The sequence below is a fragment of the Notolabrus celidotus genome, chromosome 10 (assembly GCF_009762535.1).
Source record: "Notolabrus celidotus isolate fNotCel1 chromosome 10, fNotCel1.pri, whole genome shotgun sequence".
Classification (NCBI taxonomy): domain Eukaryota; kingdom Metazoa; phylum Chordata; class Actinopteri; order Labriformes; family Labridae; genus Notolabrus; species Notolabrus celidotus.
The window spans coordinates 20262721-20274977 of record NC_048281.1 but is presented as its reverse complement, the minus strand read 5'-3'; positions in this window follow the sequence as shown (position 1 = coordinate 20274977).

Sequence of the window (12257 nt, the reverse complement as noted above, 5' to 3'; positions counted from 1 at the left end):
TAACATTTTGGTTCACCTTCTCAGTAAGTGTTGTTTGTGTCTGTAGTAAATAATTGTAAATCAATGCTTCATGAATTACAAGGTATCTGTTGTAGTGCTTAATCATTCCCCCATTAAAACTGTCTTTATTCATTGAATCCCTTAGTAAAACACAAGCATGTAGGCTTATCATGGAATCATGCCCTAATGAAAGCATTAATTATAAAGAAACTTTTCAATCAACCTATATATCAACAAGTTTCTTAAAGGGGTAGACCTGAAAAAAAGCTTCTCACAGTTTACAGTTCATACCTATGAGCCTCTTTGATGATATCATCGTTGCTTTTTCAAAACCCAGACACGCTTTCCTTTGTGGCTGTTGTTGCTTTTTTTTTTTTACATTTTCAAATACCTCTCCCACTTTCGTACCACAATTGAGCTGAAAACCAATAAAGAACCAAGCTTCCTTGACATTTTACAGCTTTACCTGTGTCAATTCAACCGAACATTGTTTCTGAAGGAGATAATCCATGACAGAGAGCTTTGATCAGGTACTTGTTTATGGTGCTGCAATCTAAGGCCTTAATCTGCCAAGGAGATATCAGGCAGTGCCATCCCTGGGTGGCGTTGAGTGGATAGGAGACTGTCTGGTCGTGACTTTGTGTGCTAAGGAGGGGATTAACTGGGAACAAAACAGAGTGAAAAGAAAAGTAGAGAACAGAGATTTTAAAGGGTAGGGTGATGACTATGCTTCATATTTGAGGGATTTAGCAGATTCATGAAAAATACCTCGAGGGGACAAAATCAGGACTAAAGTTGGTGTACTCTACCTGATTCTCATATATTTCAGCATTTTAGTGATGCAAACACTAACAGCACCACACCACTTGAATTTACGTTTACATCTTGAACTCTTCAACTGAAGAATATGTATATGACTTCACATAACAATGTCAAAATGTAAAAAAAACTGTGTCCCTAGCATCATCTGGAGTGATAGAGAGCTTGTCTCTAATAAGGCTTATTAGGGGGCGAGCCTTTTCATTTTTGAGATTGGTTAAAAGAGGTAAAGAGGTTTTGCAGATCAGGTTAGTTATTTGTGGTCTAAAAAGATTTAAAGTTTGTAAGAAAGATGAATACTTTTACTGATGTCCCAGCCGTAAGGACAAAATGTTAACTGAAGCAGCACAAAAAGACTTTGCTGTGCGCGTGATTGAATCCTGTTTAATCAGAACTTTGTTTACCGAGCGGATATGACCTGTAACAGTATTTCTGTCCGTTGTAGATTCATCATTCCATCCCTTCATGAATCTCAAAGCCTGCAGTTAAATGCTGCAAAAGATGGTGTAACCTGTACCACTGCCCCAAATTTTAACCCACAGTGTTCGAGACTTGATGGGTCCGTCATGATGTTTAAGGCTGGGCAGGGTCATAATAAAGTTAATTGATAAAGAACCTGCTATCATTGTTTTCAGTCTGTTTCGTGCAAACAAAGCACTTAACAATGCACAAGGTTAAGCTAAAATAATAATTGTTTTACTTTATCTAGAGTTTGCAGCCAGTAGTTCATTACTTTCTCAATAAAATGAGAGTAAAGAGGCAACAACATACTAGAATATTAAAAAGATATATTTCAGCTGAGATGCGTTGTTAGAAGAGAGCCTTAAGTTCCGACTGCAGACTCAATGAGCTTTGTTTTTCTTCAAATTGATTTGACACTCAGTAGAGATCATTTTCCATTCTTACTTTATAAATCAATTGTAAGTATAAATGAGATATGATGAGTTATCAAAATCAATGACCAAAACGTTAAACCGGAAGTGAACAGAGGATTTTTTTTTTTTTCAAATTTCTTGCATAATTTTTACGGATTAGAGGAAAAAATGGACTGAAATGTTAATCCAGAAGTTCAACACAATATATATTTTTTTAAACTTTTTGCATGTGTTTCCGGCCTTGACTGTGGAGGTGCATCACTGCCAATGTCTGCAGGGGTAGGGGCCTGACTGCGCAACCTACAGCAAATTGACTTCCTATCCTGTGGAGTAATGAGAGAGACAGTTCGCATCATGGCGCCACTGCTACCCAGGTATCCATGACTGCCTCTGGTTGCACTTAATTCAGGATTCATTACACATTAAATAGTTCATATAAAAATGAGTGAAAATGTGATTCTAAGAAGCTACGTTTATTTTTTAGTAGACATGTAATGACAGTTGAGAAATTGACAGTTTCTTTTTGTAACCAGAAGTTATTAGTGTTGGCAGCATGAGGCATAAAACAAAAGGTCACCTCCACATGACAGTACACACGTTCACACTGGGAGCCAGAAATCAACAAATCATGTATGCTTACACACACACCATGCATCCACTGCCTACATAATTTACATGTAGCAACGTATCAGTCGCATCTATTGGTTGCATTATGGGTTGTATGGGTTTCATCTCTTCAGTTGTCAACATGCCAAGAAGAACAGAGGAGTTTCAATAAGTGTGCCTTCTTTATTATTTTATACCAAATAGTTATGAGATCAGTTGCTTGACTCAAGACTGTGATTTTCATTTAAAGGTCACATATTATGCAAAATTAACTTTTTCATGGTTTTCTATCAGAAATGTGTCCCTGGCATGCAGTGGCGGCTGGTGGAGTTTTCTCCAGGGGGGTGGGGGGCGCTATAACTCCAAAATAGCAGGCAAACATCTGCTAAGGTATCACACCACAGAACTTGACACAGTCTATTATTTTAGATAGGATGTGCCTGTTTTTGTCAACCTCCTCATTGTGCTTAAGGATCCCTATCATGTAGCCTTCATCAAGCTGACATGAAATGTTAATTTTTCCAAACATAGCTAGTCACAGTGCATTTTCCATGTTGATCCCAGTTTGTTCATGCTTCTTTGTCTTTTCTGAAAAGTGCTTCAAATCAGTAATACCTGTCTTAATCCATGCTGGGTGAAATCTTGACGTTTGAAAAGGAGGCAGGGAAAACAGAATAAAGCATTAGCCTCACTACATGCAGTTAGCCAAGCCTTGTTGCTAAACCAGGTCCTTGAAAAACTCCCGACTGGGAGTCAAGTCAGTCATGTCCTTATTTGGGCAAAAACTCATAATCTTAATATCTTCTGAGCTGTTGTGTTAGAAAAAATTCACCCACCGTACAGTGCTAGCTACCTAGAGCCAAGCCGTTTTTTGAACCAGGCTGTAAACATGTTTATTAATGCTGCAAAGATCGTCTTTTTTGAATTGGTGTGTATGTGGTTTCCGGTGTTTCTGCAGCCAGCCTCATGTGGATTCTCAATGAATTGCAGTTTATAACACTTCCGCATGGGCTTCATAGTTTGCGACCAGAGGTTGCTGCTTGGGCGTGACCTGTCAATCAGCTACACTTTATGACAGACGGCTCGGCTGTGAAGTCGGCCCCATCTGGCTGCATTCAGCTCTGGGTGCAGGGAAGGTGCGCCCAGACATGGTACTATCTCTTGTATTGAAGAGGAGCTACTGAGCATGTACAACTTTTAACGAGAGTCTATGGCCAAAGATTTTTGCGCCCAGGGCGAAAACACGTCACCAATCAGACAACACTGATGAACAAAACTATTTTACTCATCATTAACTATATAATATATATCTTGCTCATCTAAAAGAACAATATTTTAAGCACTGACCAGCTACATAATTTTACAGACTGTTTGTCTGCACTTTTGTACTTTTGAATAATGCATACCATTACCACAAAACAATACCTTTTTTTTTTTAACTTCCCTCATGTTGGAGGGGTGAGATTACTCTCAAGGCATATTTGAAGTGGGAAAACTAGTTGTAATAAAATTATAAAGGATACATATCTTCCCTTCAGAAGATGGACCAAGTACATCTCATCCACATTAGTTCTCCTGAGATTACAAAAGAGAGGAAATGCTGGCAGAACAGCAGGCTAATCATTTTTCAAACTCACGTTTTCCTAAGGACAAGGCTGGGAGGAGGATGGAGACAGAGGAAAAAATCACCATAAGAAATGCTAATACACAGTGAAATTAATTAAAAGATGTCGACTCTGATTTTATCTGACAGGGAGGTAATTTGTCTCTCTTTGGTTGCCTGTGGACAACAGCTTTGTGAGTGTCTGTTCCTGTGTGTGTGTGAGAGAGAGAGTAGATGATCTGTAATTGCTTTGCGCCAATGGGGCAACTTCTCAGAGTGTATGTGACTGTAATGTGAGCATTTTTGATTTCACAAAGATTTCCTATAATTTTCAAAGTTTGTTGTGTTGACAAAATCATAAGTGTAGCCATAGCGATACAACCTTGCAGACATTATCCCACTTATTACCCGGCTACTAACTTAAAATACAAACGCATTGGTCAATAACTTGGTCAAAAGATTATTTTTATTGATTCAAAATGATTTCTGTACACAGTTTTAAAAAAAAGTCCCAGTGATTTGACAGTTAGTGTTCCATGGAGAAGGATTCTTATCTGCCTGTTGTGGTCGATTTAACATTAAAGTGTCCTCATTCGGGGCGCTGGTGGCCCCGTGGTCTAAGTGTCTCACATATAGAGGCTATAGTCCTCGTTGCTGAGGCCGCCAGTTCGACTCCCGGGCAGTCGACCATTTCCTGCATGTCTTCCCCCACTCTCTACTCCCCACGTTTCCTGTCTCTCTTCAGCTGTCCAAATGTCACAACTTTTAACACTGCATCTATCATGACCACCGCTCATGGTTTAAGTTTCTTCATTGGGACCGATGACTTAAAGTTGCACTCACTGGCTCCGCTGCCGTTACTGATATTGCTGGACAGGATCCAATATGAAAATATCCGTTGCCTGCCAATTTAGCATGCTAACCGAAACTAACGTTTTAGCTACAGTGTTTTGATGCGAACAGAAACTAATGGTTTTCCCACACCTTCACTGTGCTGTCGACAAGCAGAAGCAAAAAATGCCAGAACTCTTCTCTGCGGATTGATTCGACATGACGTGTGATAAGTTTGCCTCTGGCGTTGCCCAAGTAAGTGAGTGCCACCGTCGTCAAGGGGTTTTGACCAATCTGAATCTGGCTTCTTAAACAACCGGAAGATAAGTAAGAAAGTCGGGTGATAAGTATCCTTAGCACTATGTGACCAAAGTCCTTTACCATTTCTCTCAGTAGTATGTAGGTCTAGCACAGCGGATGGTTTTGAGGGGGTAGTTTTGTGGTGCCTGGACACACTGTTGAGCTTCCACAAAGTTTTGTATACCAAACTTGATGAAACACCAGTGACGGAAGTGTCCAGGCTCTCCCTGCCTAAAGTCATGTGTTTGAGTTGTAAAACGTACTAAAGCCTGGTCTCCCTTGCAAAAGATAATTTTAATTGAATGTATTCTGAAGGTTAAATAAAGGTTAAAGACCAATTTATAGGTCATGTAACCTAGCAGTGGGGTATAAGGGCATAAATGGGATAAGGGGTATCCTCATAAGTTTTCAACCTTTTTTGTTGCAGCACAGGTACCTTGTGTTTATTTTAAAATGTAATTAGAACATGTTTTGCTTTAACTAATAAATGTAGTCTTATCTTATCTCTGATTTTATCCCAGCATCTTGCTCTCTCCTAACCCCTCCTCTACAGCTTCTACAAAGCTGTTCAACAGAAAGAGAGCTGATCGACTAAGAGCAGGAGAATTTCCTGGCTTAACCTGCTGAGTTGACCTAGCACTCCCCACTCCTGTCAGGCTTTAATCCCCTTGCCCTCCTCTACAACCATCTACTACTCTTCTTTAGCCGACAGTGGCCCTTGGGGTTTGAGAAAGTGAAGGGCTAAATGAGTGTGGGATGTCATGTGGGAGGATCTCAAAAGCCTCTACTGGTTGAATCGGAAGTAAAACGCTGCAAAGATGAGGTCAGAAGGAGCAACATGTTAACTAATAAGCTGCATGGAACACAACAATCTTTTTATGCTACAAAAAAATGCAGTATGAAAGAAGACAGAGGTAATGATCAGGATAACGTGTTCCCACATCTAGCAACAAAGAACACAATGGTTTGTTAGAGAAATGATGGAAGCAATCATCAACTTTTCTTTTGATGTTGTGAGAATACATGTAAAGAGCTTGCATGAGGAATCAGTGTTTACAGTCTTTTCAAACAATGGTGGTAAAATCAGCAAGGAAATTCTAATTTCTTCCATTGGCTGACAATGATTGTCATTTTGTCACAGGCAAGCAGATGAAGTTTCTGATGAGCACATTCTAAACAAGGTTGATACATAATGGTTGTAATCAGCCTTGCCTTGACACATCTTGTGTACTCTTGTCAGACAGATATCTCTTTTCCATCCAATATCCTAATATTAAAGCATTAATTTAAAGGTGGGCTGAAGCACAATAAAATGTTCATTTTGAGGAGAGAAAAAAAAGAGCAAAAAACGAATAGACGATGTCTAGTTTCCACTACCTTGGTCTGTTTCTCCCTAGACAATCTGGGCTTTATCCACTGAAGAGTAGAGGTCTCTTGGCTCTTTATTTCTCTCTTTTGCTAAGTGGAGAGAGGATAGGGAGAGCACTTAATAGAAGAGAATTCTTCACCAAGGCCACATCATGTTCCCAGTTACCATTTGCACAGTCTACATTATGTCATATGAGTTGTAGATAAACGCAGTTAGCAGTCACATGGTCTGCAAATCAATAGGTTTCTGCCTGTGGGCTCCATGCATGTGACTGGTGTGTGTGAGTGCCATGTTTTTAGAGAATATTAGAAAAAATAATTAAACTATTGTTTTTTTTACAATTGTGTCCTCAATTTTGACCTCAACAAACTCAAACAACCATATGAGGCATGGATTTTCTTGAATTTCACTGAAGTCTTGGTAAAGAGACACAAACACCCCAGAATAGAGTTGTATGAAAAATACATTGGGCAGCAATATGGATTTAAGAATCTCGCCTGTCTGTCAGATACCCTAAAAGTAGGGGTTGTTTGAATTTTGATCATGTCCATAAAGAGTCAGTTAATAGCAATGTACTATATTGGTATTAAAGATGGTACATCTACCTTATTACTCACTGCATGTAAAGCTACTTAGAGTCAAAATAGAAAATTGAGATGTGCTTTTTTATGTGTGAAAGGACACAATTATGCTTCCACGGTTAGCCAACAAAGCACTGTCATCAAGCCTTTATGTTACACATGAATAGAGCAGCATAATTGCAATGGAGAGTTGACTTTAACAAAAAAGCCTGCTCACTTAAGACTGCTGCTTAATTAAAATGCAGTGTTGCCCACAGTTGGTCTCATTTATCACTCTGCTCGCATGTTATTAGTGTACTCCACGAGTGGAAGTCATTTTAAAAATTTACTTAATTGCCATTAACTTCATAGACAGAAGGAAAATGTTAGTTTGCTGGCTGTACATGTCCTTCATTTATCTGCAACGTGATGCAAAGTTCCTCTTATACAACATTTTACCGTTACGATAAGGATCCTTATCCATATCTGAGAAAATAATATGCTAAACTATGTTTTCACGTGTTATTAGTAGTTCAATTCTTAGCTTGGAAAGTTTTTTCAAAAGCCTTACCATGAAGGCAGGATCAGCCGTTAGATCCAAGTTGGTCACATTGGAGTCGGCAGGAGGTAGGATGACAAAAATGCAGGTTTACTTGGAGAATAAGCTCCATCTGCAAAACATCATTTCCACACCTGTTGTAAGAAGTTTTTGCACCAGATTCATTTTACACTAATGTGTAGAAATAGGTGGATAATACCGTACCTCTAGATCTTGTATGCATGGCTTCAGCCCAAAATGCTACAATCAAAGATGAAATGTCAAATATCTGGTGTTGTACAATGCTTAAAACATCCCGTTTCATTCAGTTTGACTGTTTAAAAACGTCATATGAAAAGTATTGATTGGTATTTGTGAGATGAGAAGAGATGAATCCATGCACATTACAAAAACACATTTGGGTATTTATGTACAAAACGTACCAGCTAATCTGGGTAAAAAATTGTCCCTTAACATCAACTTTTCTGAATTACATTATTGATTTTGATCTCTCATACAAATATCAATCATGAAGCTTAATGACATGAGCCTAGACAGCAGGCTCAATCATATAACTACCAAATAGGTTTATCAATATTTTACATCTGACAATATTAAAAAATATTAGGGCTTTGTGACAACACATCTATTTACTACATATATGAAGTGATGTATAAATGTTTCATCGAAATAGGTTACATCTGAAGAATGTAGGCTACACAGATGGTTGTATGTATTTCTTTAGGCTGTACCCTGTAGTGTGATGTTGCCCCCAGAGACCAGGCAGATTTCGTGCAACGCCTTGGTGTTTTCAATCAGAAATCTCAGTTAATTGGAGTCAATGAAGGGCTGCCATAAGCTTTACAAGCCTTGATATGTCACTGTGTTTGTCAAATTTGAAGCTTCATGCATGAAATCTTTTTAGGCACCAAAAAAAAACAAAAATACGAAAAGCCTCTGGCCTTATCAGCCCATCGCCACTGGTGTGTAAAGGAGCAGTACTAAAGGATGTCAATTAGGATGAATTCACTCATCACTATGTTTTTGTCATTATCAAAAGTGAAGAGAAATACAAACAAGCTGTAATGAAGAGTTTATAATTTAATATGCTGATGTAGTTTGTATGGGAGCCTCTTAGCGTTGATATTGCCTTGCCCAACAAAGCAATTGGCAAACACCAAATGCTGAGCAGCTCACATTAAACAGCAATCAGCTGTGCTGTACTCCACAAGAGGTATGCTCTTTCTCTGTGTGTGTTGTTTGTGTGTGTGTGTGTGTGTGTGTGTGGGGGGGGTTATGATATGCAGAAAAGGAGTGCCCAAACTTAACCACTTCTTAACGGCTACGGCCTCCGTATATGAAAGAAGAAGACGAAACATACTTTATTAATCCCCATGGGGGAAATTACATTTTTTTCACTTCAAACACAGTTTTTTGGTATATACATCCAATCATGCACACACATGCAGTGCACTTAGGTAGAGATCTCAGAGTGAGGATGCTGCCATCAACCAGCGCCCAAGCAGTTGGGGGTTCGTCCCCAGGCAAGTGAACCAGCACCTCTCCAGCCACCAGTCCACTTGCCAAACTTCGTTCATACTGGGACTTGAACCAGCGACCCTTCGTTTCCCAAGCCAAGTCTCTATGGACTGAGCTACTGCTGCCCCGCAAAGTGTAGTTCCCTGACCGGGAATCGAAGCCGGGCTGCGGCGGTGAGAGCGCCGAATCCTAACCACGAGAACACCAGGGATGCATGGGGCATGCAATGTGACCACTGAGCTTAATCTAACAGCTTGTGCCCCCAAATGTGTGACCTTTCTGTCTTTAACAGATAGGTCTCACAATAGAAGAGCATTGTGTGCATGCGAATTTGGCGTCTTCTTGAAAGAGCTGCAATTGTAAACAGTAGAAGGTGTGGACGAAGTAGGGAATCAAAAAAATATCGTGCTTGATATATTTATTTGCTCCTGAACTGCGATACATTGACAATGAATAGCAAGTTTCCCCTGTAAACATTCAGTCAGACCAAGTATCAAGCAGACAAACGCCAAAGTAGACCACCAACTTGGCACATTTGCAACACATATGAACAACAATTACTAAGCGCACGTTGGGGTTAGCTTAAAAGATGCCCTCCCCTTCAAGATGTATCTCCTTTATATAGGTTCCACTGTATATGTACAGTGTTTCTGTGTGAGTATGCAAATCTATGATCACTTGACCACAGGCTTGGGAGGTATGTCCATGGGTGGACCACTTGGTGTAGAGGTCATGTTGAAATACTACTGAGTCTGGGCGCAATTGTTGTGCCAGCAATGTAAAAAAAACATTTTTAATGGGAATCAAGCCGTGTATACCACTGGGATGTCTGCAATTTGTCTGCTATGATGCTTTTTGTTGTGGATGTGTATTCCTGGGGAGATCGTAGCCTCCAGAGACAGACAGCCTGTGAAGAGAATCCAATATGTTGCTCCATAATAAAAGCTCTCAAGGGGTATCGCAACACTGCTTAGTGGGCTTTGTACGGTCCATTCAATCACACACTGCCAACATGCTGGGATTTAAGAAAGCAGCAGCCCTCACCAGCGGTTCTCTGGGGAAAAAGGATAGTAGACACTAAACAGTGGTAGGAAAGGAAGTTTTAGAGCTTGTGCCATTTTACAGCCAGATAATTGTCAGGTTATTTGATTGCCTGAAACTCCTGTACAGCAAAAAAGTAGAGATGGTCCAGCATTAAGTCTTACCCAAAACCTGAGTTTTTGAATGAGTTCTTACCAAGAATCCATGGAATAACAGCTGTTTACAATTCACCCTCTATAGATAATGTTTTTTTAACCCTCTTAAAGGCTCAGGCACAATGGAGCATGACCTGCCTTGATATGCTGTTATCATCAAAAGCATCAAAGTAACACTGATTTGATGTAAAAATGCTTAATAGACTGGAGCTCTTACCAATGATACACCCCCAAGTGTGACATCAGCTATGTGTACATGAACCACCAAGAATCTGAATAACAGCCTGAATGAAACAAAAATGCTTCATGTGAACACCGGGATCAAAAGAGACTACTGTAGTACAATCCATCCCATTTGTAGAGATTTCATGCAGTTTGAGTGGGGTGGCTTATGCCGCTTTTTTTTAATATCAGATCCATATCCATGAAAATACTTGATCTGATCTTTGTTTTTCTGGTTGGGGTAAACTATTCTTGGTGTACGTGTCTGCCCATTGTGTTGTAAAGTAAAGTTACACAGAAAGTAAAGGTAAAAGAAAAAATATGTATCACTTCTGCACACAACTGACACTGAAACATGCAGATATTTTAGGAAGACCCCATCGCAGTAATGGTGGATTCTTCTTGTTTCCTCTCTCACTTAGTTGGTGGCAGCCATAATATACCCATGGTGGCTGTAAAGCAGTTGCTGCTTGCTGTGTAGGCCACTGTTTTGGGATGGTGAAGAGGACAAAAATAATCAGAGGTAATAATTGATGTTATCAGAATGGTGCACTTAAGGATTTACCTACTAAAAGCTAATACCACTTTTTAGTTGATGGTGGTATCAGAACAACTCAATGGCTACGTTTACATGAGACTTTAAATTCCTCTTTAAATCAGAATAAAAATTAAATCCTCTTTAAAAAGATAAAAAATGACCTTGTAAACAACTAATTCCGAATGAAAATTATCATTCCGAATTAAACTTAAATCCAAAGTAAATGGCTGGCTGACGCACATATTCCACACTGGCTGACGCACATATTTCAGGCTGAGGTAGAGCAGCCTTTGCACTAACCGACTTTGATTCGCCAAAGTACGGTCTTCCACCTCCCTTCTCCGGTCCTCTATCTCTCTTCTCCTCCTCAGCTGACGAAAGTGAAGCAGTATGTATGTGTCGAGCTGCTTATTCAAAACTATAATCAAAATCAAAGCGAAAATTGTACTTATTGTGTGGTCTTCCATGTTGTAACCGAAAATAAAAGAAGCAGGAACTGGAGTCTGTTTTCTTCTGGTAGACGTAAATTCGTCACACCCGCCCCTGTCCAATCAGAACCCTTCCCAACCCCCAGACCTTGAGCTGAATTGAATAAAGATGATTAAAAGTGTTTTCTATGTAAACCTCAATTCGGAATTACTATTTACATGTATACGCGAAGGAGAATACTTTAATTCCGAATGATTTAATTCTGAAAAATTAATTCAGAATTTAAAAAAACATCATGTAACCGTGGTACTGATCTGTGAAACACCAACCCGTGTCTTGTCTATGATGAAGGTTGTACAGCCTAGTTGCTGTGACACCTTAGATAAAAAAAGAATAGCAGGGGAGAACAGTGCTTGCATGGAACCAAATGGCATATTGAAGAAAAATAACTTCAGCTGGAGTGAGCTAAACTGCTTTTTTGGCTGGCAGCCAATGCTTAATCTCTGTCTCTGGAAGTGTTTACAACAGAAGTCATAATAGGTGCACACGGAAACATTGAAAGAGCACAATGGTTTTGTTGTGCTTGTAAAGACATTGTGGTTGTGATTGATGCATTGTCAAATCTAGCCTCCACTTTTATCTGTTGAGCAACGTCAGTCAATCGATTCACCTGAAGACATTTAAAATCATTTACATTCATCCGTGCTGATCATCCCTCATATCAAGTAAAAATCCATACAGTTTGTCAGCCGGGGTTGGTGTGCGAGAGTGAGAGTAGAGGCAGTGACAGATTGTTTCGCTCACACTCTATTACCATCTTAAGGCAAGTGAT